Below are 26,296 nucleotides of genomic sequence, written 5' to 3' on the forward strand. Positions count from 1 at the left end.
CTATCTATGCACTCGCTTGATACCTGACCTTCAACAGGAGATGACCTACACTGCAAGTGCTGATGTGACCTGTGTCTGGAACCAAACATGGCTCATGTAACTGGGGAAGGGGCCCCTGCCTTCACCGCTGCAGATTTGGAGAGACTGGTGGATGGGGTCCTACCCCAGTACCGAATGCTGTATGGGCCTCCAGACCAACAGGTGAGTACACTGTGAGCCCGATGCATGGGGCATGAATGCATGGAGTGCTGCATGTTTGGGCCTCGTGTAAGGGGGTGTTTGAGGGGTGCAGGGCTGCGTGCTGCATGTCTGGTGGGCAATGTATTTGTGTAAGGGTATGTGAGTGATATGGTTGGTGGTTAGTATAATTGTGCGGGACGCCGTTTCGGAGGGTAGGTCCTCAATGACGGACCTGGATTCAATTTTGTGTATCCGAGTCCTTGGAACGTGCCTCCCAAGGAGCCTTATCCTGATTTGGGGATGGGCGACCTTACTTTGACTTAGCCAGTTTACTTTAATGTAAGTGACCGGACCATATATTTTTCCACTCTTTTATTGAGATTTTTTCTTGACTTGGAGAAGAATTGATTAATGTCTTGTTTTTGGTCCTGATGAAGCGTCATTGGATCCGTGAGGACCGCTCGACGCGAAACATGTCGACCCTGGTTTAAGGGTACTATTACAGTTATAGTCCCCTGTAGTTTGTTGCTCTTTGAGAGTAATTGAGCATCAACACTCAATTATTACTTTCTTCTTGATTTTAATCTTGGTCTTCATCCTAGTGTACTGATTAAAATTATGAAATATTTTTGCGATGAAAAACCAATTTTAACATTTTTTCCATTCTCTCCGTGCGTATGCTGGTGCCTGAATGTAGGCATATCTGTCTGATTAGTTTAGACCGACCAGTTACTATCAGAACAGTACGGCTGAGTGCCCCCCCTTGGGGAGTCCGTCAGGCGTTGCAGCGCCGGCCTGACGAGGAGCATTTCCTGATGATGATGCTAGTCATCCATTGCGATGCTTGAGGGCTCTTTCTCCTGATACCTCAGGTGTCCTAGGCCATTTGTGCACGTGTGGAACAGTGTACTTTTGTATGTCTTACTATTGTTGGGAGATCGTACACTGGACCAGATAACCTCCCGGTCCCTCCCCCCCCCCTTTGGATTTAGGTTAGTGTAATTGGCCAGATGGTATGACTGATACCCTTTTTCTATGTGTATTTCCTCTGCAGGTCACTGCCCATCAGAAAAAGGGTATATGGCGTGCCATCACCAAGGACGTGCGGACCCTGGGGGTCCACGGCAGGCGGAGCATGCACTGTCGGAAACGGTGGGAGGACCTGAGATGCTGGACACGGAAGACGGCAGAAGCCCAGCTGGGAATGGCCTTCCAACAAGAAAGGGGTGCGCATCGAACCCTGACCCCCCTGATGTTCTGCATACTGGGGGTGGCCTATCCGGAGGGGGATGGGCGCTTGAGGGCATCACAGCAGCCACAAGGGGGTGAGTACAGTTCCCAATATACTACTTGCACGTGGTGGGGTGGTCTCTGGTTGGGGGATGCACGCCTGTTGGTGCCCCTAGGCCAGGCAGGACATTGCATGGTAGGTCCCATGTTGGGCAGGGGCTGATGAACTCCACCTCCAAACAAGCTAGTGGGCATCCACTACTGGGCAGGGCTCTGTGGGTCACAGGTATGCTGCACCTAGCATTAGGTATTACTGTCAATAGCCTGGTGACTAGCATTGTGACTGGTAGTGCATTGCCTAGTGCGTAGGTCTGTTCCCTGTGTGTTGTGTACGCCAACTGTGGTATTGTTGCTGCCATTGACCAAGTGTATTCTCTGTCTCTTCCCCACCTTTTTTGTTTTGTCATCCTGACCTTCTGTGCATTAGTATCATCTGGCGGAGGAGCAGAGGCACCAGCGACGGAGGGAGCTGCATCCCACATGGCCTAGGAGGCTGAATCCACTGACGGTGAGGGCACCCGTGGGACAGACGGCGAGGGAAGCAGCACGGCGGAAGCACCCTAGTGGTGGCGGACAGCTCTGTGGCCACCCCAACTACAGGTACAGCCGCCACCCCTGTACCAGCACCGCCCTCCCAGCAGCCCCTCAGCGAGTTACCCGTGCCCGCTCACCTAGGATGGTGGGCATCTCCTTCGCCCCAGGCACCTCAGGCACTGCCCCAGTTAGCCCTGCTGCCCTGAGTGAGGAGGCTATTGACCTCCTCCGATCCATCTCTGTTGGGCAGTCAACCATAGTGAATGTCATCCAGGGCCTGGCAGGGCATTTACAGCATACAAACAGATTCCTGGAGGGCATTCACTCGGGCGTGGTGCCCCAACAGAGATCATTCTAGGCTCTGGCCTTCTCCCTGATGGCAGACATTGTTCCTGTCTCTAGCCTCCCCCCTCCAACTTCCTCTGCCCAGTCCCATTCCCCTGAACCCCAACCTATCCCAAGCACACTTTCAGACCAGCATCCACCCAAGACAACACACAGGAGTGGCTCAGGCAAACACAAGCACCACACATCATCCCACAGGCACTCACACAAACACCATGATGCTGACATACCCACATTCACTGCCTCCACTGTGGCCCCCTCCTCCTCCTCGTCCACCTCCCTCCAAGTAGCGTCTCCACTCATACCTGCATGCATTACATCCAGACCCACTGCCTCCATCACCATCACGCCTATCACTACATGCCCCTCACTGGCCTTCACCAACCCCACATCCATGCACATGTCCCCTGTGTCCTCTCCCACTGTGCCTGTGCCCCCCTCCTTCCAAAGTACACAAACGCAAGCACTCAGACACCCAACAGCCATCCACCTGACAACAGCATCCAGCCCATGCACCTGCACCCAAACACAGCAGACCGACACCTCAGACAACCACTCCCTCTTCCTCCACTCCCAAACCTTCACCCTCCTCCCGCCCCAGTGTCCCTAAGAAGCTTTACCTCTCTGCCATTGACTTCTTCCCTACCCCCCCCCATCCTTTACGTTCTGCCGAGTTGGGCAGAACCCAGGCTAGCACCTCAGCCACCCATTCCACGGCCACTGTAGTTTCGGCAGCAAACTGCAGGTCTGAGAGGCTCCAAGGAGACACCCATCAGCACTGGCAGTGTGCCTGCACCAGCTGCCAAGAGGAAGGGCAAGGATGTACCACCAGCTGCCAAGTGCAAGGATGTACCACCAGCTGCCAAGGGCAAGGAGACACCACCAGGTGCCAAGGGCAAGGAGACAACACCAGGTGCCAAGGGTGAGGGCAAGGTGGCACCACCTTCTTACAAGGGAAAGGGCAAGGAGGCACCACCAGATGGCAAGACAAGGGCAAAGGGCCTGCCCCTGCAGGCAGGAGGGACAGGAGGCCTGGTGCTGTGACAGAATCTGAGCCCCCAACACCAACCATGGCACTTCATCCATCCGAGGTTGCAGAGGAGGGTCTGGAGCATCCCCCCACCACTGCCAGCACCGTCACCTGCACCGCCATCAGCGCCGCCACCTGCACCGCCACCAGCACCACTGACAGCAGCAGGAGCCCAGTTGGGCAGCAGTCCAAGGCTGCAGGGGAAGGGCTGGAGCCTCCCCTCACCACTGCCAGCACCGCCACCTGCACCGCCATCAGCACCACTACGTGCACCGCCTCCAGCACCACTGCCAGCAGCAGCAGCCCCAGTGGGCAAATGACCGAGGCTGCAGGGGAAGGGCTGGAGCCTCACCCCACCACTGACAGCATCGGCACCAGCACTGGCACTGCCAGCACTGAGCAGCCATCGCCACCCGCAGGCAGTGTGTAGTCCTGCTCCATGGAGTGTAATGCACCCTGCCCACTGCAAATCCTTTGCGTATGACACCCGGGTAGGAGACTGTGACCTTGCACTCCCAAAGATCGGCATCACTGGGCACAAAGCCCCCTCCAGAACCAGTGGAAGAAGGCATCCACTCACCCATCCTTGCCAGGATGAAGCACACTGGGCACAAGGCCCCCTCCAGAACCCGTAGAAGAAGGCATCCACTCACCCCCTCCATGCCAGGATGAAGCACACTGGGCAGAATTTCTCCACCAGAACCAGTGGAAGAAGGCATCCACTCACCCCCTCCTTGCCAGGATGAAGCACACTGGGCACAAAGCCCCTTCCAGAACCAGTAGGCAAACCATCCACTTGAGAGACTGTGGCCTTGCACTCCCCATGACAAAGTAGTGGGCAAATCACCCACTTGAGAGACTGTGGCTTTGCATTCCCCAGGACCAAGCAGTGGGCAGACCACCCAATTGAGAGACTGTGGCTTTGCACTCTCCAGGACATCGCGCAGGGCATGTCACCCCCTCCAGGACAAGTGGTGTTGTACCATCTTCCTGCTGAGGTCCCCCCCCCATTCCCTATCCCCCTGAGGTGCCTGTGTATTTTCGAATTGAAGCCCCTGCAGTGTTCTCTCTGTGTTGATGCAGGAGTAAGATGGCACCTTGGCCTATGTGATGTGGCCCTGTGGCCCACGGACATTATGGACTGGGCAGTGTCCCTCCATTTGTATATCAGTAAATACTGTTTTGAATTTTGAGGATGTATTTCTAGTATTTTACACTGACTTCAATCCCTTCCTTTTGTCCTTGCATTATTCCTGAGGGGTGTTGCGTGTTGCATGTTGCGTGTGTGTGTCACTCTCTTTTTCCTCCCCCCTTCCCTGTATGCTAGGCGGCAGTACTCACCGTGGTCGTCGTCGCCGGCGTTGGTATTCCTGGTGAAGGAAGAGGCAGACCAGCATGGGGAACACATGGCGGCGTGGTTCTTCCCTGAGTGTCCAGAGGTGAGTCCTTTGACTTCTGAGATCTGTTTCCACCGTGCTTTTGTTGTCTTTGGTACCGCCCAGGAAAAGGTGGTTGATAGGCCTGTTGTCATACAGTGGGTGGAACATTGTCTTCCGCCTGGCTGTTGGCAGTTACTGCCATGGTGCTTGTTGCTACCACCATGGCGGTCGGTGTGTTAAAGTGGCTGTCTGTTTTGGCGGTTTCCGCTGTGGTCATAATTCCACTTTTTTTACCGCAGGCTTGTTGGCGGTATTACCACCGTTTTATCACCGATCGCTAAGGTTGTAATGAGGGCCAATATGTGCCCAGGGCCTGTATATTAAATGCCACTAGTGGGCCTGCGGCAGGGATTGTGCCACCCACTTAAGTAGCCCCTTAACCATGTCTCAGGCCTGCCATTGCAAGGCCTGTGTGTGCAGTTTCACTGCCAATTCGACTTGGCATTTAAAAGTACTTGCCAAGCCTAAAACTCCACTTTTTCAACATATGCCACCCCTAATGTAGGCTCTAGGTACCCCCTAAGACAGGATACTATGTAAACAAAAGGCAGGACATGTACTTGTGTAGTTTACATGTCCTGGTAGTGTAAGACTCCTAAATTCATTTTACACTGCTGTGAGGCCTGCTCCTTTCATAGGCTAACATTAAGGCTACCCTCATATTCTGTTTGCGTGGTAGCTTCTGATCTGAACGGAGTAACAAGGTCAGATTTAGTATGGCCAAAATTATAATACACAATCCTGCTGACTGGGGAAGTTGGATTTAACATTACTATTTTAGAAAAAGCCACTTTTAGAAAGTAAGCATTTCTCTGCACTTAAATTCTTCTGCGCCTTACAATCCACGTCTGGCTAGGTTTAGTTGACAGCTCCCTTGTGCATTCACTCAGACGACCCCAAACACAGGATGCTCAGTCACACTTGCATACATCTGCATATTGAATTGGTCTTCCTGGACTGGGAGGGTGGAGGGCCTGACACTTACATGTCAAAGGACAGTAGCCTGGCCTCACACAAAAGACTGCCACACCTCATACTGGGACCCTGGCAGACAGGATGGAACTGAAATGGGACCTTGTGCACTTCTAAACCACTCTCTGAAGTCTCCCCACTTCAAAGGCACATTTGGGTATTTGAACAGGGTCTCTGCCCCTACCAACTCAGACACTTCCTGGAGAAGAAACCCTGAACCAGAACCTGCAACCTGCCAAGAAGAACTGACTGGCTGCCCAAAGGACTCACCTGGACTGCTTTTCTGAGAAGGACTGCTGCCTGGCTGTTGCCCTCCAGCCTTGCTGCTTTCTGGCCGCGCTGAGAAATGCTCTTCAAGGGCTTGGATAGAGCTTGCCTCCTGTTCCTTGAAGTCTCAGGACCAAAAAGACTTCATCTCTGCAAAGAACTCCTTCTGTGGTAAAAAATCAGTGCACGAACCAGAACGACGCAGCCCGACTTCGCAAGGAGAAGATTGACGTAGCGCCAGTGTTGCGACCAGAAATTTGACACATGGCCCACTGGATACATGCAAAGCCGAGCCAGAATGACGCCGCCCGACTTCCTGAGAGGAAGCGATGCAGCATCTGCCGTGTGGTAGAAACTTCCACGCATCACCCACCGGATCGACGCAGCCCCTGTGACTTTGTCCTGCAAGTGCCGAATTTCATCGCATCGTCCCCAGGGCAACCGAAAACCCCACAACCCGAAGAGGATCCCAGTCTACGCGCCGGAAAACGAAGCAAAGCATGCCCTGTGTAAAAACTCAACAACGCATTGTCTGTGTGCGCCTGAAAAATCTGCGCACACCTCCCCGTTTTCCAAGCTTCTCTCCCTCAGCAGTCCCTTGCGAAGAATTTGAACGCAAACCAGGTACTTTGTGCTTGCAAGAGACACTTGTTGCTTTTTAAGAGACTAAAGACACTTTATATCATTTTTACAATGATACTGCAACATATACTTATTGCATCTTGATCATTTGCGACCAGCATCTTACTAGATAAATATTATATATTTTTCTGAACACTGCATGGTGTATTTCTGTGGTGTTCTACTGTGTTATTGCATGATTTATTGCACACATACTTTGCACGGGGGTAACCTGACTGCTAACCAATGACCCCATTTAAACAACTTGGATTGACTAGGTGCATTGTGGGAGTTGTAATTCAAGACCCCAAGCGGCAAACCAGAGATTCCGAACTCTTAGCTGGTGCTGTAGACCAGTTTGCTGCATCATGAAACACTTCTGGAAGTAAGTGCAAAAGTGTTACATTTCAGTGGCCAGAACCCGTGACTTTGATCTGGTCCAGAGATTTTTTTTTTTAACTTTTGAGCTCTATTTGTTTCTAAGCGCTAGTTTTACATTTAATCTTTGGTGCTATTTTAATCATTAAAATATTTCTATTTTCATAAATTTGTATTGGATTTTTATTGTGTGTCATGTCTTACGTATTTACTGTATTGTTATTTTTAAATTCTTTACTCACCTGTGTCCTAAGTTCAGTATGTCTGCTCCTTGCAATCTACCAAGCGTTGAGCAAGGATTAAATTATTGAGAGCGTGACTGGAACTAATCTGTGATTGTGTTGTCTTTACTAGCTGTAGGTGTGTACCTGCACCTACTAACAAACCAACTTCCAACAAGGCTACCAAGATTAGGGATTCCTCTTTTTTTGGCCCAACTTGATGGATCACCCGAAACCTTCTAAGAAGTTACTGAGGTGGATGAACTTTTTTCTGAATGTTTGATGAAGATTCCTCAATTGTTGCCAAAGTTATTAGCTAAACAGAAAACTCTCTTCCTATGGAAACTCTGGCCTTACTATAACAATGAAGTGGTGTTTGCCGCCAAGCACTGCTTATGACCTCACATGACATGACTCATGACATGTTCTATGACATAATTCATGACATAACTGATGACATCATCCAATGAGTGTACTAATTTGTTTTATAGTTTACAAAGTGGCCAGTAAGTACCACAATACTTTTCTACCTAATTTTGTACAACCTAGGTCCGGCTAATGGGTATAAGTTTTTACAAAACACATGTGCCAGAGCACCATAGCTGTAGAGAGGTATAAATATTTGTATTGTACAAAAATTGTGTGTTCAGATGACAGTTGACTTCTATTGTATTAATTTTAATCCGCACAACTTTTTTGTTCTGCAGAAAAAGTTTCTAACAGGGGAAAGATTCTACATTGCAGAAGCTAAATTTGTGGGAAGCCTTGAGTGATTAGACAGAACTATGCCAGCATCAGTGGGTCAGCAGTATGATGTAGATAAAATATGTGTGTAGTAGTGCATTTGTTTTGGAATTGGCATTCACTATTTTTGTTTTCTCTGAACAGTTGTATAAGGATTGAACACAGTACTTAATCAGGGCTACCCATACATGTGGTTTATTATTAATGTGAACCATGCTAGTTGTAAAGTGTATGGTATAGGGTCAACATTGCACAATATGCATGATTTCTACTCTTAAGGGAGTTGTATCTGTGATGGTAGTAATGGTGGCTCATATTCTCCTGAGCTATTTTGTACTTACTGTTGGCTTCTCAAAAATGTAATTTGAGATGTCATCAGTGATGTCCTAAATGGTGTCATAGAAACTGTCACGAGTGATGTCATATGTGAGGTCATAAGCAGTACACGTCAGGGGCGCAAGTTATAGTTGGTGCTGCTAACTATAGCTGCAAAAATTCTGTGTTTCTTTTTTTAGTTCAAAATATTAATGCTGTCACTGAGAAATTCACCTAACTATAAAGTTACTTTAACCTTTGTTTATTTAACTTAATTTACAGGTTTTCTTTTCGGAAACACATCTTTTTATTATACCTAACTATAACATTACTTTAACACTTTAAGATTTGGGGCCAGATGTATCAAGCCTTTTTGCATTCGCAAACGGTGCGAATGCCCGTTTGCGAATGCAAAAATGTCTTTCAGTATTTATGAAAGGCATTTGCAACGCAAATTTAAGGAATCGCTAAAATAGCGATTCCTTAAATTTGCGAGCCTGTTAAGAGAATCGCAAATTGCAATTCTCTAAATAAGAAATCGCAAATAAGGAATCCTTATTTGCGATTTCTAAACCACATGTAACAAGCAATTCCTTAATACGAATTGGGCATTAAGGAATCGCTATTACCACCAAGTTGAACTTGGTGGTAACCAAGAGCAAATGTAAAAAATGCATTTTTAAAATTGACATGTAACGCACGCATGCCCCTTTGGCATGTGTGCGCCTTACATGTCCTTACAAAACTTCTTGGGGTGCAGCAGAGGGGGCCTTAGGCCCACAGCACCCTGGGATTTGCATTTCCCAAATTTGCGAATTCCAGTTAGGAATTCGCAATTTGGGAAATGCAAAATATTCGCAAATATGGGCCTCCAGGCCCATAGGTGCGAATGGGGCCGGTATCGCAGTTTGCGATTCGGTAATAGCATTTGGGATTTTTAAGAAATCGCTATTACCGAATCACTAATATGATACATTGCATTTTGCGAATCAGAAATAGCAATTTCTTAAAAATCGCTTTTTCCGATTCGCAAATGCCTTTTTTGCTATATCAGGCCCTTGGTTTTTTAGTGAATTTCTAAAAAAACATTTCAAATAAATGAATTTTTTTTGTGAGTGTATGTATGGCATAATGTATGTATGATATATCCTGACGGTATGAAATTATTTCAAAATTAAATGCCTTTTTATTGTAACATAACAGGATATGGTTCACAGTTTGCGAAATGTTTCTAAACAATGTTTAAATATTAAACAGATTAATATAGCAATTTGTCAGTAGAGATTGTTTCCTCGGTTCTTGTAAATCTGATATCCAAAATTTCCTTCATAAACTCAGAGAGGTCTGTCCTTCCTACTCGCTCTTGCAAAGTACTCACAAGATTGTACATTTAGAATTAAGTTAATAGTGTTTTCTTATAACTTTGAAGACAGTAACATATTAGAAATGTTGACTATTTTAGGAAAATGTATTACGTATTGTTCTATTGAAGATATAATGCAAGTATTTTTTTACAGTCTTGGGAGACAGCTGCCAGACACTCGCAAAAGATCTGGGAAAGGAAACACACCCCAAGGAAGGATTCTGATTGGTTCATATGGATGTCTTTTTTTTAGAAAAAAGAAGATTCCATCCTTTTTGCTTTATTTTCCTATTGGGTTTTGGTGAAAGTATACATATCTGGCTTGCTTTCTTTCCTTGTTTGCCTTCCAATACAAAGATGTCTTCATCGGATTCTGATGAGCAGCTTGGGGTAGTTGCACCAGCACAGCCACTTCAGCCTGTCAAGGAATCCCTGGTATGACAGTTCTTCAACATGAGGACGGGTGGCAAAAACGTTTCTGCCTAGCATGTGATCTGTAAATGTTTCAAGAAGGAGGTCAGCCAGGGAGGTAGAACAGTATAGTATAAGTACCAAAGTCATGTGGAGGCACCTCAGATCTATGTATCCACAAAGAATTGCTCGGATGGAATAAGCTTGTGCCATTGAGCTAGGCAACACTACACACACTTCCCACATCATTTGCACCTGGTGATACTGTGCCTATGCAGGTAATAATTGCAGACGCAGACATTAACCCTTCTTATCTGAATAGAACACTGTTTTTGCTGTTTACAAAAGCCGATAATTTTTTCATCGGAGACAAGCAGGTCTGCCCAGGGCAAGCTGCTGTCAAAGATCACAAATGCCCCCAAAGCAATAGTTTTTTAAAAAGGTTTTTCAAAATGTTTCTTTTGTTTTTAGGGAGCTGTTGTTGGTGTTTGTTTCCCAGCCCCCAAGGTATATCTTTTAGTTCTACCTAATTATAATGTTTTAAAATAAAAAAGTAAGAAAACAAAAAAAATAATACTTGGTGAAAACTATTAACTAAACTCTATAGTCTCATGATCTGTGATGTTTGTACTATGTTTTTTTTTTCCCACTGTAAAAACTCTTGCAAAACTCTTGCGAGAGACAGAGAAGCCCATCATAATCGGTTCATGGAAACATGCGAGAAGCAGACACACAGTCCCTTGTGTGCAGTCCGAGGGGGCAGTGCTTCTTGGTGTGCTCTTGCAAGCCTCTCGAGAAACTGTACTTTTTATAATTAGGTTTGCATTTACACTGAACATATCCTGATGTAATATGTATCATTTTTATAAACCAGAATACCAACAGAGAGTACAGCTTATTGAAATGCAATCCATGATGTAATTGTGGGGGGAAAATAAATCAATTAGATTTATGAGAAAAAAAACATGTTTTATGTATATGAAACCAACATTGGTATGTAGCACATAATGATACTCATTAATTTGTTTTCAGGCCTTTTATTTTTATTGTTATTAGAAAAATGTTGACATTGTATAGTTGTTATTTTTGGTAGGCTACATAATGACAATGAATATGAACCTTAATGCTTTTTCTCTGTTTATATCCATACATAAGTTTGTAAATATGATTTCCTCTAGAACTTCGGTTGTTGAAATATAAGATAGACATTTGGAAGTTTCCAGGGTAACATATGCTTTGCTGGAAGAGAAGCATCATAACATTCAGTCCAACCAGATTAATATTCAAGGTAGACTTTGAAGTGACCAGAGTTGATTGAGTGTCCATTATGAAACAAAATAGTCACAGCAGTGTCAGGTTTCTTATAAATTAATATCTGACCAGTCTTAAAATTAGTGATATCGGTATGGATACTTAGCTCTGAAACTTTGTGAGATGAGAATGAAATATTTTGAACTGTGTCTTACAACTAATGTAGACAAAAGTGCAGTGTGGACAGGAGGTGTTCTGTACAGCTTTTGCAAATATTTTTTCAAAAGCCTCTGACTTGCATTTTGATACTGTAAGGTACAGAAACACTATGATTGAATGTCTGTTCTGCCTGAATAGTGACAATTGACACATGCATGCTTCCATGAATAGCTGTTTGTAAAGAAATCATTAAAAACTTCTGTGCATCTTTCTGCATGTTTCAAGTGAATGGAGTACCACCATTACAGTGGTAAACCATATCACGTATAAAATATCACTGCTAAATGTGATGCCAGCTAAAACAAGTGAATTGCAAAATATAACACACAGCTAAACTGAAGACCCAGCCTAGGTCCCAAAGGGCCTCACTACACCATCCCCTTGGCAGTAAAAAAACAGATTCTAACAAAATTATGATAAATGGAATAAAAATGTTCACTCGAACAAGTAAAGATTAGAAGCCACTGAAAAAATAACATGTCTATTTAAAACATAAAACAAATGAAAATAATTTGATAAAACAAGGGCCAAATTTCAAATTAGTGGAGGCTTCCAAGATGTTATTATATGGTCATTATCAATGCAATCTACAACGTATCCCACTTCTGCAGGTTACAGAACCACAATGGCCTCGGTAAGTAGCTCAAAGGTACATACATGATCAGTACCCTCAGCCACTGCAAAGGCACTTGCATCATATACAGTGCACACAGTGGGAGAGCCAGAATATAGGAGTTCTGGAACTGTAATATCCGCATCCATAGAATAAAGAGGCTAATAGAAGGTACTCTGAAGCAATGACAATATCATAGGAAGACACCGAAAATGAACCCTCAAGGGGGCCATCAGCAGATCCATGCCCATAGATTCCACTAATTGCGTTAGAAGACAGATGTTGAGTGCACACTCGACAGGGCACCAAAGACAGCTGAACACAGGCTGTACACAAAAGAATCAAACTGGCTGAAAAGATAAGAAACAGTTTTCATGTAGTTCCTACAGTAAATGTATGTCAAAGTACTGTATCATACATTCACAACACAGCTGGATGTGCAGACGTTTCATCACCATTTGGCCTTAAGGTGTGAACTCCATTGGCTAGGAACAAAAATAGAACCAAAATAACAATTATTAATAAGACAGATGATATACCTTCATATCCACTGGAAAACAAGTAGTGTATAAAAGACTGTATCCCTCCGAAAACAGTCTGGAATGTGCTGCTAAAGCCTAACTCACCTGCAGTGTTAGAAGCATTAAAGATGTGACTCATAAGTTCACCAAAATACCAGGGAAAATGTGTGTTCGATAACAAATGTATTTAAGAAAGATGAACTTGCAACTTGCAGTTCAAATGTTTCATGGGCAGATGTGATTGGCCCATTTGCTTGAAACAATAAGGCCCTTCACCTGCTCAGCTTGCCAAAATTAACATTAAGGCCCATATTTTGTACTTTTTTAGTGCTGCATTTGCATCATTTTTTGATGCAAAAGTGTCACAAACTTACAAAATACTATTGTATTTTGTAAGTTTGCACCTCTTTTACCTCAAAAAGCAGTGTAAATGTGGAACTAAAAAAGTATAAATGTGGGCCTAAACGTTGGAAGGAAGGCCACAAGCTAACTCCTCTAATCTCATGCACAGAAGAAAAGAACACATTATTATAGCAGGTCACTATTTGAGAAACAGAAACCACAAAAGTGACACCTGCTCTCTTCCCAAAAGAGACTTGATCATTCAGCATCAAATAACTTCCATCCAAAAGTAGCTGAAAAAATGGGCAAATCAAAGAAACTGGTACGCCGTTCAACTAACATGCCAAATTGGCCACAAACACAATAAACACCCATGCAATATCACCGTTGTTTAAGTCAGAAAGTGGCTTAGAGAGGTTTCACATTCCTTTCCACTGAGGAAACCTTTGTCCCCACTCACACAACTCTAATTGAAACCTAATTCCCACACCTTGTGAATATAACTCTTCCCTAAATCTTCATATCTGCCTACTGGAAAATGTGTCAAGTATGATGTGAACTGAAACATTGAAATTGGCAGTGGGATAACTCCATGAGTGAGCCATAATGATGATGGTGTTTTGGCTACTCTGAAAGACAGTTTTTCTAACCTTTATATGTTGAGCATTGCATATATAGCACCTTTCATCGCCATTATTTGTTTCTTATGTGTTAAATTAAAAAACAAAAACCATTTTGTTGCATTCACGTGCTTCCAGGGGGCGCAGTTTGATTTCAAAACGTACAACATCCAACTAAACTGCATCACAGATCTAAGCTTACTTTGTCCTTGTTGTAAGAAAGACGTCATTCTATATGATATCAATTGAAGATGATACAATGCTATTTAATCTATAAGTATGAGCCAATAATGTGTTCATTCCATTATCAACAATAGCCAATGCTTTTTCCAAATAGCCTAATCATTTTGCCTTAACTAAGCACTGATTTCCACTTGAGAAAGCTGCCATATTTCATTATGAGTGGCATAAAGAAACCTACGGAACAGGGTGACCTAGGATCTAACAAGGAGTCCTGTAATTGCATGTCATCAGAAAGGAGAGAGAGGGGTTATTTTAATGAAGATATAGTGAAATGCTGCACCCAGTACTGTAACAACTTCCCCAGACTATAAATGGTGACCACCCCTTGAGTACTGGAATCGAAGATAACAAGGGTTCAGTCTGCTTGCCTTAAAAACATTTGAGGAGTTAACAAATGTGCATGTGTATACCATGCCATTGAGCTGTTATTCAGTGTAATTTACTATGTGTTGCCAGTTTTCAAAACTGGCACCAGAAGAAATACTGGGCACATCCATTGCTTTAACGTTTGCTGCTGCAGTTCTGCATTCAGAAAAAATCATCCGTGTTGGAAATAGACATACTTTAAAGAAGGTGTCTATGCCTTGCACTTGCCAATGTTTTTGTTACCCAAAATGACTTTAAATCAATTATTTCTTTCTAATAATCACACCTTTTAATTATTATTTGAGAAACAAACACATCTGAATAAATTAATGTAGTCTGGGTCAGAATATTTTTCCTTGCTTTTGAAGGTGTCCATTTGTAGTAGTAAGATATAGTATCTGAAGTTTCATGTCCAAAAAAGTATATAAATATGTCTGACTATGTTTTGGGACTCCCAACTGGTGATGTTGCACAATAATCCCATTGTGTATAATTAAAGACTGTATGTGGAGTACTAGATCTATGTAAGTAGTGGTGGGCATAGTGAGGGTAACAAAACATTTCACCATAATTGGCTTAATTCCTGTACATATCTTTGCTTTCAAACACAGTATAATACTCAAGTGCAGGCAAGACTGAAGAAACAGTTTTAACATCACATTCATCAAAAATAACACAATTATCAGATTATTGACAGCAACTTGAAGAATAGAAGGAGTGTGTAAAGTATCTGTAAATGCTCATTCCGGAATTCTTGGCATTCCTGTAAGACAGCAAAAAATTTGTTTATATGAAAAGGTCTGTCTGTTGCCACTGCACCAAGGCCGTGAAGATCTGGAACATACATCTGGATCGCAAACAGGACCTCATATGGGGTGTGGTCACCTAAAGATCATCTAGACAGATTGTTTAATGCTCTCTGGACTCCATACAGGTGACGGACCCAACTACAACATGAATATAATACTCTAACTGTAAAGGTTTTCTTTAAGACTTGTTTTATCCTCTCCACAATCAAATTTACCTCATGGTGATACGGAGAAGAATAATGTACAGCTACACCAGTGTTCACATGGTGTCCTTGTAAGCCTTAGAGGCAACGGTAGGATACTGGTCTGAGGGGAATGCAGCTACTGGGTATGTCCCAATAAGGACAAGCAAATCTTTAATAACACTGCAAGTGTCAACAGATCACTGTGGCCACACGGAGAAGAACGTGTAGCAAAAATCTACAGCAAGTAGAATGTATTTGACTGCACCATCCAAATTTAAAGGACTGCAATGGTCTAGGTACCTGCATTAAAGCGGTTTGTTTGAAACTAAAAGGGGTGTTTGCAGTGGGCTTGCAATGATGGAACCTTTAATTTACTGGCAAATGTCACAAATAAGGACATTTTGCTTTGCTTGCACAGACCACACCACCAATAAGGTTTTTTCAAACAGGCAGACTTTGGCCGCCACACCAGCATGATAAGATGCTACGGCCTCATGTGCTGCTTTAATTATTTCTAGCCTGCGGTCTTGGTTGGGTAACACACGATCACCGACCCCCAGAATGGTAGCAAAAGGAATGGTTTGGGCACTTAAGAGGTAGAAATATTTTGCCAACCATGCTTTTGATAAAAGTATGCCGCTGCCTGAACCATTAACAGCCACCATTATTTATTCATCTACCCTCTTTTGAGAATGAACATTTGCAGATAATGCAACAGTCTTAACCCCTTAGCTGCTGGGCCTTTCCCCCCTCCCCAGTGGTAAGCCCTTTTTTGGCTATTTGGGGTAGTTTGAGCTTAGGCTTTCATAACTTTTTGTCCACATAAGCTATCCACGTCAAATTTGTGTCCTTTTTTTCAACATCTTAGAGATTCTAAAGGTACCCAGAGTTTGTGGGTTTCCCTGAAGGAGACCAAGAAATTAGCCAATATACAGCTAAAATGTTGTTGTTTTTCAGAACAATTTGAAAAAACGGCTGCAGAAGAAAGCATGTGGTTTTTCCCTGAAAATGGCATCAACAAAGGTTTTGTGGCGCTAAAATGACCATCTTCCTAGCTTTCAGGAACAGGAAGACTTCAATCAGAAAACCAAATTTTTCAACACAATTTTAGCATTTTACTGGGACATACCCCATTTTTACTATTTTTTTGTGCTTTTAGCCTCCTTCCATTTAGTGACAGAAATGGGTGTGAAACCAATGCTGGACAACATTCTGAATTTAGCAAGGGTTCATTTGTGTAGATCCTACAAGGTTTTCCTAAAGATAATAAAAGCTGAAATAAAAAAATATTGAAATTGTGGTAAAAAAACAGCCATTTTTCATCATGTTTTACTCTGTAACTTTTTCCTGTAATGTCAGATTTTCAAAAGTAGTATGCCATTATGTCTGCTGGACTATTCTTGTTGTGGGGGTATATAGGGCTTGTAGGTTCATCAAGAACCCTAGGTACCCAGAGCCAGTAAATGAGCTACACCTTGCATGTATTTTCATTTTATATAGGGTGTACAGAAATTAATTTGGTGAAATATAAAGAGTGAAAAATAGGTATCAAGGAAACCTTTTTATTTCCAAAATGGGCACAGGATAAGGTGTTGAGAAGCAGTAGTTATTTTCACATCTCTGAATTCCATAGTGCCCATACTAGCATGTGAATCACAGGGCATTTCTCAAATAGACGTCTTTTTGACACACTGTCTTACATTTGGAAGGAAAAAATGTAGAGAAAGTCAAGGGGCGATAACACTTGTTCTGCTACTCTGTGTTCCCCAAGTCTCCCGATAAAAATGGTACCTCACTAGCGTGAGTAGGCCTAATGGTCAGGACAGGAAACGCAACATGGACACATCACCTTTTTACGTTTTTTGGAAAGTGCCTAGCTGTGGATTTTGGCCTCTAGATTTGATGGCAACTAGGGAAACATACCAAACCTGTGCATGTTTGAAAGCTAGATACCTAGCGGAATCCAGGATGGGGTGACTTGTGGGGCTTTCACCAGGTTCTGTTACCCAGAATCCTTTGCAAACCTCAGAATTTGGCAAGAAAAATACTTTTCCCTCAGATTTTGGTGCTGCAGAGTTCTCTTATATGAGAGGAGTCACAAACCTCCATCCACCAATCATTCCCCCAAGTCTCCTGATCAAAACTGTACCTAACTTGTGTGGGTAGGCCTAGCACACGTGACAGGAAATGCCACAAAATACAACTTGAACTCATCACATTTTCCCAATGAAAACTAATGTATATTTTGCAAAGTGCCTAGCTATGGTCCTTGGCCTCTGATTCAGTCGGCACCTAGGGAAACATAGCAAACCTATAGGGGAATTCAGAATGGGGTGACTTGTGGGGCTCTCACCAGGTTCTGTTACTCAGAATCCTTTGCAAACCTCAAAATTTGGCAAAAAAATACTTTTTCCTCACATTTTGGTGATAGAAAGTTCTAAAAATCTGAGAGGATCCACAAATTTCCTTCCACCCAGCATTCCCCCAAGTCTCCCGATAAAAATGGTACCTCACTTGTGTGAGTAGGCCTAGTGCCCGCAACAGGAAACTCCCCAAAACGCAACATGGACACATCCAATTTTTACATTGAAAACTGACGTGTTTTTTGGAAAGTGCTTAGCTGTGGATTTTGGTCTCTAGCTCAGCCGGTACACAGGAAAACCTACCAAACCTGTGCATTTTTTAAAACTAGACACCTGGGGAACCCAAGATGGGGTAACTTGTGGCGCTCTCATTTTGGTGATAGAAAGTTCTGGAATCTGAGAGGATCCACAAATTTCCTTCCACCCAGCATTCCTCCAAGTCTCCCCATAAAATGTATACCTCACTTGTGTGGGTAGGCCTAGTGCCTGCAACAGGAATAGATCACAGAACCGTCAATGTTGGACGTTACATGAGAGCAACTGTTGACCCTGGGGTAATCCATTCCTGACACAGGCACTGGGTACGGACACTCAAGTTGGGAAGCGTTTTGTCAGGACAGGTGGGGAAACACTGGGTGGTAGGGAGTTTGTGGATCCCAGCATATTCCTGTAGTTTGTGAGACAGAAATGCAAGAAAAATAGAGGTTTTATTCAACATTTCACCTTTGGAGGGTACTCTGGGTAAGAAAACTTTGGGGAATCCACACATGTCACACCTCTGTTGTCTCCCCCGGATGTCTAGTTTCCAGCAATTTCTGGGTTTGGTAAGATTCCCTATATGGCCCCCGAGCCCAGCACCAAAAACTCAGGTGCCTGCCTTACAAATCCAGGTTGTTTTGTGAGAGGTAATTTTGATGTCTCCACAATACGATTTGGGCAGTGGAATTTGGTGATCAACTAAATTGGGGAGCTCCCAAAAGAGCACTTTCTCTGTGCTTGCCGCCGCATGCATCAGCTCTCTGTGTTAGGCTAACCCGCTATTGTCCCGCTGCACAGACTGTGCTTGCACAGGGACAGCAGGACTGTCCTCATCAGCTCCCTCATAATCAATGGAAGAGGAGTTATCAAACGGGGCTCCTCCAACTGAAAAAAACACTCCCAGCCTGCACACAAGGGAGGACATCAGGAAGAGGTGTAACAACCTCAGGGGTATGGTCCATTCCTTGGTCTCCAGGTACCAACTAAAGGTAAGAAGACTGGCAGTGGCCTTCCCAGTGCCCCATTACATCTCTTTCCCTGGGTGGAGAAGGTTTTGGCCATCCTGAATCCTGAGGGCTTGACAGGAATACCTTGGGGAATGGAATCTGGTAAGTCACAACACTACAAATGTCACAGAAATGCTATGTCATGCACACTCACAGGTCACCTTTTGCCTCATTTACTGTTACTCACCAGGCCGATGTTCACCTGTCCAAAGACTTATATTTTTCAACTCTCAATTGAAGTGTACTCACCTGGGGAAATTAAATTTGTATGGTGTGGCTAGTAAAGGGACTGCAACTCCCAGGAAGCACTGTTCTTTAACTCCAAGCACTAGACCAGTGTTAACTTGTTCAAATAACCCTGTTTGTTATCTTTAAATGTAAGGGTAAACATACGGGGAGGTAACATTTGTCAAGTGTGTGTAATACAGGAACTAGCATAACTACAGCTCCCAGGAGGCACCATTCCTGTAACTACAAACAGTAGCACAGTGGTCACATGCTACAATACATCTGATGGTGAACTCTCAATCGAAGTTCACTCACCTGGGGGAGAACATTGGTCAAGTGTGTGTAGTAGAGAGAGTGACCTTACTACAACTCATAGGAGGCCCTGTTAATGTAACTCCAAACACCAGCATATTCCCCAACACATCTGTTTTACAATTATCAATTCAAGTGGACTCACCCGGGGTGTAATATTTGCATAATGCGTGTAGAAGAGAGAGTGATATAAGTGCAACTGCCACGAGGTACTGTTTCAGCAACTCCAACCACTATCCCAGTGTTCTCTCATCCAAATGCCCCTGTTTGTCAACTCCCAAAGAAAGTTTACTCACCTGGAGGGATAACATTGGTCAAGTGTATAAAGTAAGTGGAATAACCTAACTGCAACACACAGGAGGCACTGTTTCTCTAACTTTAAGCACCGGAACACTGTTTGCTTGTCTAAAGATCCCTGTTTGGCAACTCTCAAAGTAGGTTTAGTCAGCTGGGAGGATACCATTTGTCAACTGTGGAAAGTAGAGGGAGTGACATGACTACTAAGGCAAGGAAGACCCTGTGTTTGTAAAACCAACCACCAGTCCAGTGTTCTCCTGTCCAAATAGCATTGTTTGGTAGCTCTCAATTAAAGTGAACTCACCTGGGAGCACACCATTTGTATAGTGTGTACACTAGAGAGAGTGACCTGGCTGCAACTCCCAGCAGGCCCTGTACCTGTAACTCCAAACAGTAGCCCAATGGACACTTGCCCACATACCCCTGTTTGTCAACTCCGAAATTAACTTTATTCCCCTGGGGGGAGGGGGGTGCATTTGTATAGTGTGTGTAAGACAGGGAGTGACATGACTGCAAAGGTCAGGAGACTCTGTTACTGTTAATCTACTCACAAGCCTAGTGTCCTCTTCTCCAAAGACCCTTGTTCGGTAACTCACACATGAAGTGTTTTCACCTGGGGGGATAATGTTTGTATAGTGCGTGTAGTACAGTGAGTTACATGAATGCAACTCACAGGAGGCACTGTTTCTCTGACTCCAACCACCAGTCCAGTGTTTACTTCTCAAACTACTCTTCTTTGGGAACTCACAAATGGAGTGTACTCACCTGGGGGATAACATTTATCAAGTGTGTAAAGTAGAGGGAGTGACATGACTGCTAAGGCCAGATGGCTCTGTTTCTCTAACTCCAAACACAAGCCCAGCGTTCACTTGCCCAAATACCCATGTTTGTTGACTCTCAATTGAAGTTTACTCACCTGGGAGGATACCATTTGTATAGTGTTGGGAAGTAGAGGGAGCAACCTGAATGCAAAGCCCAGTAGACCTTGTTTCTCTAATTGCAGCCACAAGCCCAGTGTTCATTTGTTGAAATCCATCTATTACTGAACTCTCAAATTAAGTTTACTCACCTGGGAGGATAACATTTGCCAAGTGTGTGTATTATAGAGAGTGACATGACTGCACTTCCAAGAGGCATTGTTTATCTAACTCCAAACACCAGACCAGTGGTCACTTGTCCAAAGACACTTGCTTGCTAACTCACAAATGAAGTTTATTCACCTGGTAGTGACCAATATACAGATCGTGCCCAACTCAGAGATGTGTCTGTCTACCTAGCTCCATCTTGACCTGATAACCCAGGATGAAACTATTGAGAATAGAAATGACACCTCGCCCAGTGTGTACAATAAATATTCCTTAGGCCTCAAGATGCATCACCAGATTAGTAGCAGAAGCAGATACATTCACACTGCACATAATGACTCCAGTCACATATACAACAAAGTCCTGGGTCTGACTGCATCTTCCTCAAGTAGGCTTCCAAATGGTCAAAGCCATGTGTTGTCTAGCCACTGTTATCCCGGCACTGGTGACAAGATGAAGCTCTCAGCCCATCCACCCAAGTGCTAATGATCTGCACATTTCAGCAGCTTCAGTCAAAAAGATCTGGCATGCTCCACAAATGTCATCAATACATATAATACCATGGGCATTTGCCACAACTAGATTAACTGCAACTTAACTTTGTACAAGGTCTATGCTTGTTGAAACATTGAATTGTTGGAGGTAGATGTCACAATACAACTGGTAACATTGTGCATTTCACATCAACAGGTCAAGCTGCCACTGGGCACACCGAGGCCACAGAAAAGACTGCCACTACTCTCCTGGATAAATCTCTCAGTGAAGAAGACACTCCTAGACATCTGGACATGGAGGACAGGTCTGGCCCATCTGGGCAACCTGGTCAGACACCAACAGGGAGTCTCACTGTGGCCACATCAACACCACCCAGCCTGGTTTATCAACATCACAGGCAGCCATTCGTTCCTAAATCTGTGTGCCAAACACAGTGTGTGCCATCTTGTGCCCCCCAGCCCTGGTTCCTGAGTTGCAGTGCAACAGTTCAGACAATAAGGTTCCAGGACCAAGTTGGAGAGGGAGTCCGCTGTCAGGGACACAGGGCTGTGGGGGTATGGAGTGTGAGAGGGATGTGGGGTGAGACCACTGGGGCCGCTTCTGGCCCGCATATCATCGGCCACACCTAGGGAGTCTATCAGGAGCCCTAAGGTATGATGGGTCAGGTGTGGACTGAACTCCAGGAAATCAAACAGCTACAGAAGGACATGCATAGGGACAAGAAAGAACTGATAGAGGATCACAATACCAGAATGGCCTCCTTAACAGGGGTGCTGACGGACATTCATACCATCCCGAGAAACCAACCTTCCCTTTCCTTTGGCTCATCAACATCAGTGCAAGTCACTGGAATGGAGCCCCTGCCAGAGGAAGAACCAGCCCCAGACAACCCTGCCTCTGCAGCAAGAGATCACCCTCATGGAAGTTGGGACATCCAGCAACAGATCCAGGAGGTGCAGATGGCAAGACACCCATCACTACCAGCCAGTGACCTCTTCTAAAGGACCTCCTTTGTGTGCCACACACTCACTCTGTTGACTGACCCTCAACCACCTACTAGTTCCAATGGGAGGAATAGTCTGAATTTTGGACCTTCAGTGGTGTGGCCACTGCTCCATTGGTTTCCTTCACCAAGAGTGACCCCCTTCACTTTTCATTTTTGTTCCTTTCTGTCAAAATTGTATTTTCTGCATTAGCATTGTAATAAATTCACCCATCACAAACTCATTGCCTGCTTGCTTAATTTCTACATTTTGTTATGTAGAAATGTAAGACCATGTAAGCCATATGATGAAGACACAAGTCACTTGTGCAAGCAGGGATATGTTACAGGTACACAGTGTAATGCATAGGATCACCACCATTACCCACATAACACATTAGTACAAGTGTCTGGTTGCACCAGACATTTTATATTTTATTCCAGGGAACAGCACACAGGCTGGTATATGTCTGGACTTTTAGAGGAAAGAATGTGTGACTCATACCGAGTCAAAATATATATTCCAAGGCACAGCCCCACAGACCACAGAAGGAAGGGATTTGCCATTGTCTTGTAGAATAGACAAACATTAAAGTGGATGATGTCACCAGCTTGAGCTGTGTCACATACCACACCAAAGTAATCAAACATCACATAATCCAAGATATAGACAGGTGGCAGTACACCAGTCCCTGATCACATGCCCATCAAAATCCAATTCCCATACATCTGTGGCCTGCAATGATGAAACACATCTAGAGCTATATCCCGGTCACACAAAAGGTGTTTAGCCAGTGTGAAGGTAAAATGTCTTGGTCACAATCTATGACAACATATTCCATGCCCACATGATGACACATGATGCAATCAGCCCACCACAGCACACAAAACAAGTCCACTGGGCACTTCTGACCTTCCACCCAAACACTGTGTAAGCTGTCCTGTACAGGTCTCCTACACCAAAAGTCTGAAGCCTACACTACCTGGAACAATCCATGGCCACTTAGGCCTATATTTCTACTTTTTTAGCGCTGTATTTGATGCATTTTTTGACACAAAAGCAGCACACACTTGCAAAATACAATTGTATTTTGTAAGTTTGCGCTGATTTTGCGTAAAACAAAACGAGATAAATACAGCTCCAAAAGTATAAATAAGTGCCTTCGTATCAGATACCTGCAATGTCACAACTCTGACATGCCCATGTGAGGATACCATACATACCATACATGAGAAATACAAAACAAAGCATTTAGGCTTTAAAACATACCTATGCCACAAATCACATAACAAGCATCTGGAAAAAATACATTGCAATGAGACTGGCAGAAACAAAGTAACATCAAGGTGGGGATATGTCTAAATATATATCATCCATTAGCCTTTGGCTGAACATTGTAGCGTATCAGCTCCCTAGCTGTTTCTGAAACAATAAACTCCACATATTCTCACAACTACAGTTCATTGTACAGTCAATAATTCCATCACATGACATACTTAGCAGTCATGAAAAGCAGCTCTTGATGAGATCTTCCCGCAAGTCATCTCCATCTTCTTCACCACTGTCATCCTCACTTGGCATTTCAGTCTCACCTGGTAGCCCTGCAGGCTCCCCCTCCTCTGGGATGTAAAGGATATTCCTCCATAGGGCAATGGTATGGAGCATGCAGCATGTCACATTGATATGACACACTTTCCCGGGTGAGTAGAGGAGGGCTCCACCAGTCTGGTCCAGGCATCTAAATCTGGCCTTCAGAGGCCCAAAAGCCCACTCCACTACCCTTCATGTTCTTTCATGGGCTTCATTGAAGTGGATTTCCCCTGCCATAGTTTGATTCCTCAGTGGCACCAACAATCAAGGACAGTTTGGATATGCGGAATGTCCTGTTAAAAAATGGGACAAATGTGCAACAATGTGTCACTCACTTACTAATTGTAGCACCTGACATTACACACATACATTTAGGACAGATGCGACTTACCAACCAGCCAGGTCCTCTCTGGGTACAGTTGTGAGATCAGCTGGGGTATGGTGCTGCTCTGCATTATGAAAGAATCATGGGCTGAACCAGGATAAAGTGCAAAGATATGTGAAATTTAGAGATTCGCCAAACAAACAGCTTGCATGTTGAGGGAACGGAAGTTCTTTCTATTACGATAAACTTGCTCATTGGCCTACTGTGCTACCAAGCCAACAAACGTGCCATCAATGGCCCCCACCACATGTGGGAGGAGGGAAAAACCATAAAAGTCAGCTTTCACATTGGCTAGGACATCCTTCAACACCATACTGAACATAGGTTGAGACATGCCAGCAGATAGGGCCACTGTATGTTGGAAGTGCCCTGTGGCAAGATAGTGCAATACTGACATGACTTCTACAGTGGGTGGTATGCTGGTTGAATAACTAGTAGCTGGCATCAAATCTGTCTCCAAGTCACGACATAAGTCCTCTATTGTTTACCGATCCAGGCGATAGTACATGATTGTGTGGCACTGATCCATGGTTTGAAGGTCTGGCAGTGGACAAAATTCAGGAGGCTGTCACATCCTCCCTCTCCCTGGGTACCTATGTGTGAAAATACATGATTTGTAACATTAGTCAGTGTGTCCACGGCAACATACATGATGCATACCAATAATATCATGTGACAACATATTTCTGACTGTATAGACATGGCACCCAGTACACATCACAGCTGGCAACTACATAAGGGTCACGTGTGACCCCCATAGTTTTTAACACATGTGTCCACAACATGGATTTGGACCAAATTCAAAGATGCACAACACAATTTCCCCCAAAAATGTTACTATATATTCTGACTGCCAAAATGACTGTCAGCAGGAGTGGTTTGTGCACCTCTGTTGAATACCATTTGTGGCCTGCAAAATACTACCATGGTGGTTTAGTAGAAGGTCCTACATGACAAGACAGGATAAGGATGTTTATGAGGTAACAAAACATGTTTGATATGTGTCACACAGTTTATAAAGCCCAATATAGCATTTCTGACCTTCGAAATGGTAGATGCCTCACCTACTCCACTCAACATTAGGAACCGTCCGTGACTGACAGCAGAAGTCGTCATGGTGGTAGGCAGTTACAACCGCGGCAGACACAGCCATAGGCTAATGTTGTTGCCAGTGGCTGTTGTGGACCAATGGATGTGGCCGCGGTGGTGACGACTGCATATGCAGTGGATGTGGCCACCATGTTATGCTGATTCACTCCCTTGACTCCTGACACTGCTGCCAGCAACACCTCCACAACCTGAGCTGTTGTGTGCCACCTCTAGGAGCAATCATGCCAAGTTCAGCAGGTGATACGGTACCTGCCTTCTTTCCAGAGGAGCAGGGGAGGCTTATTAATGAGGCCCTACCCTGTATGAACAATGGCTCACCAGATTAGCAGGTGAGTACCTCATGTGCATAATTTTCTCAGTACTTCACCATCCTTTTCTTCCACAAACGATACAATCTGCCCCCTTGTGCCAGTTAGACTTCTTGTGTGCCTGTTATTGCATTCTGTGTAGCATTCCTGGGATGGACAATGTGCAGGTATTGGTGGCCAGCATCATATGTTAAGTTTATTCATATTGCATTTTGTAATTCTTTTGGGATCCTTGATCCTCCTTGTGTTGTATGCACATAACTAGGTAAGGAAACATTACTGCCATCCAATGACATTTCTTTCTTCAAGATTTTTGTAAATGTTTGACAACATGTATGTGCATAACAGCAAGAGTATGAGTCATTTGAGAATCATGTGAGCAATGTGTATAGTGCCACTGATCTTTCAACCCAGAACTGGCCTTGCAAAACTGTTGTGCGGAAGGCATATCATGACTCATCCTACCCTTTAGGTTGCCACACAAACCACATGTCAAATTGCTGATGGCCACATTATGTACTGTCATGCATTGAAGTGATTTTAATGCAGTGGCATGCAGGTTCTGTTTGCTCAGCCTGCAGAGAGCAAGGCCTCTT

The sequence above is a fragment of the Pleurodeles waltl genome, chromosome 5, assembly GCF_031143425.1.
Source record: "Pleurodeles waltl isolate 20211129_DDA chromosome 5, aPleWal1.hap1.20221129, whole genome shotgun sequence".
Taxonomy (NCBI): domain Eukaryota; kingdom Metazoa; phylum Chordata; class Amphibia; order Caudata; family Salamandridae; genus Pleurodeles; species Pleurodeles waltl.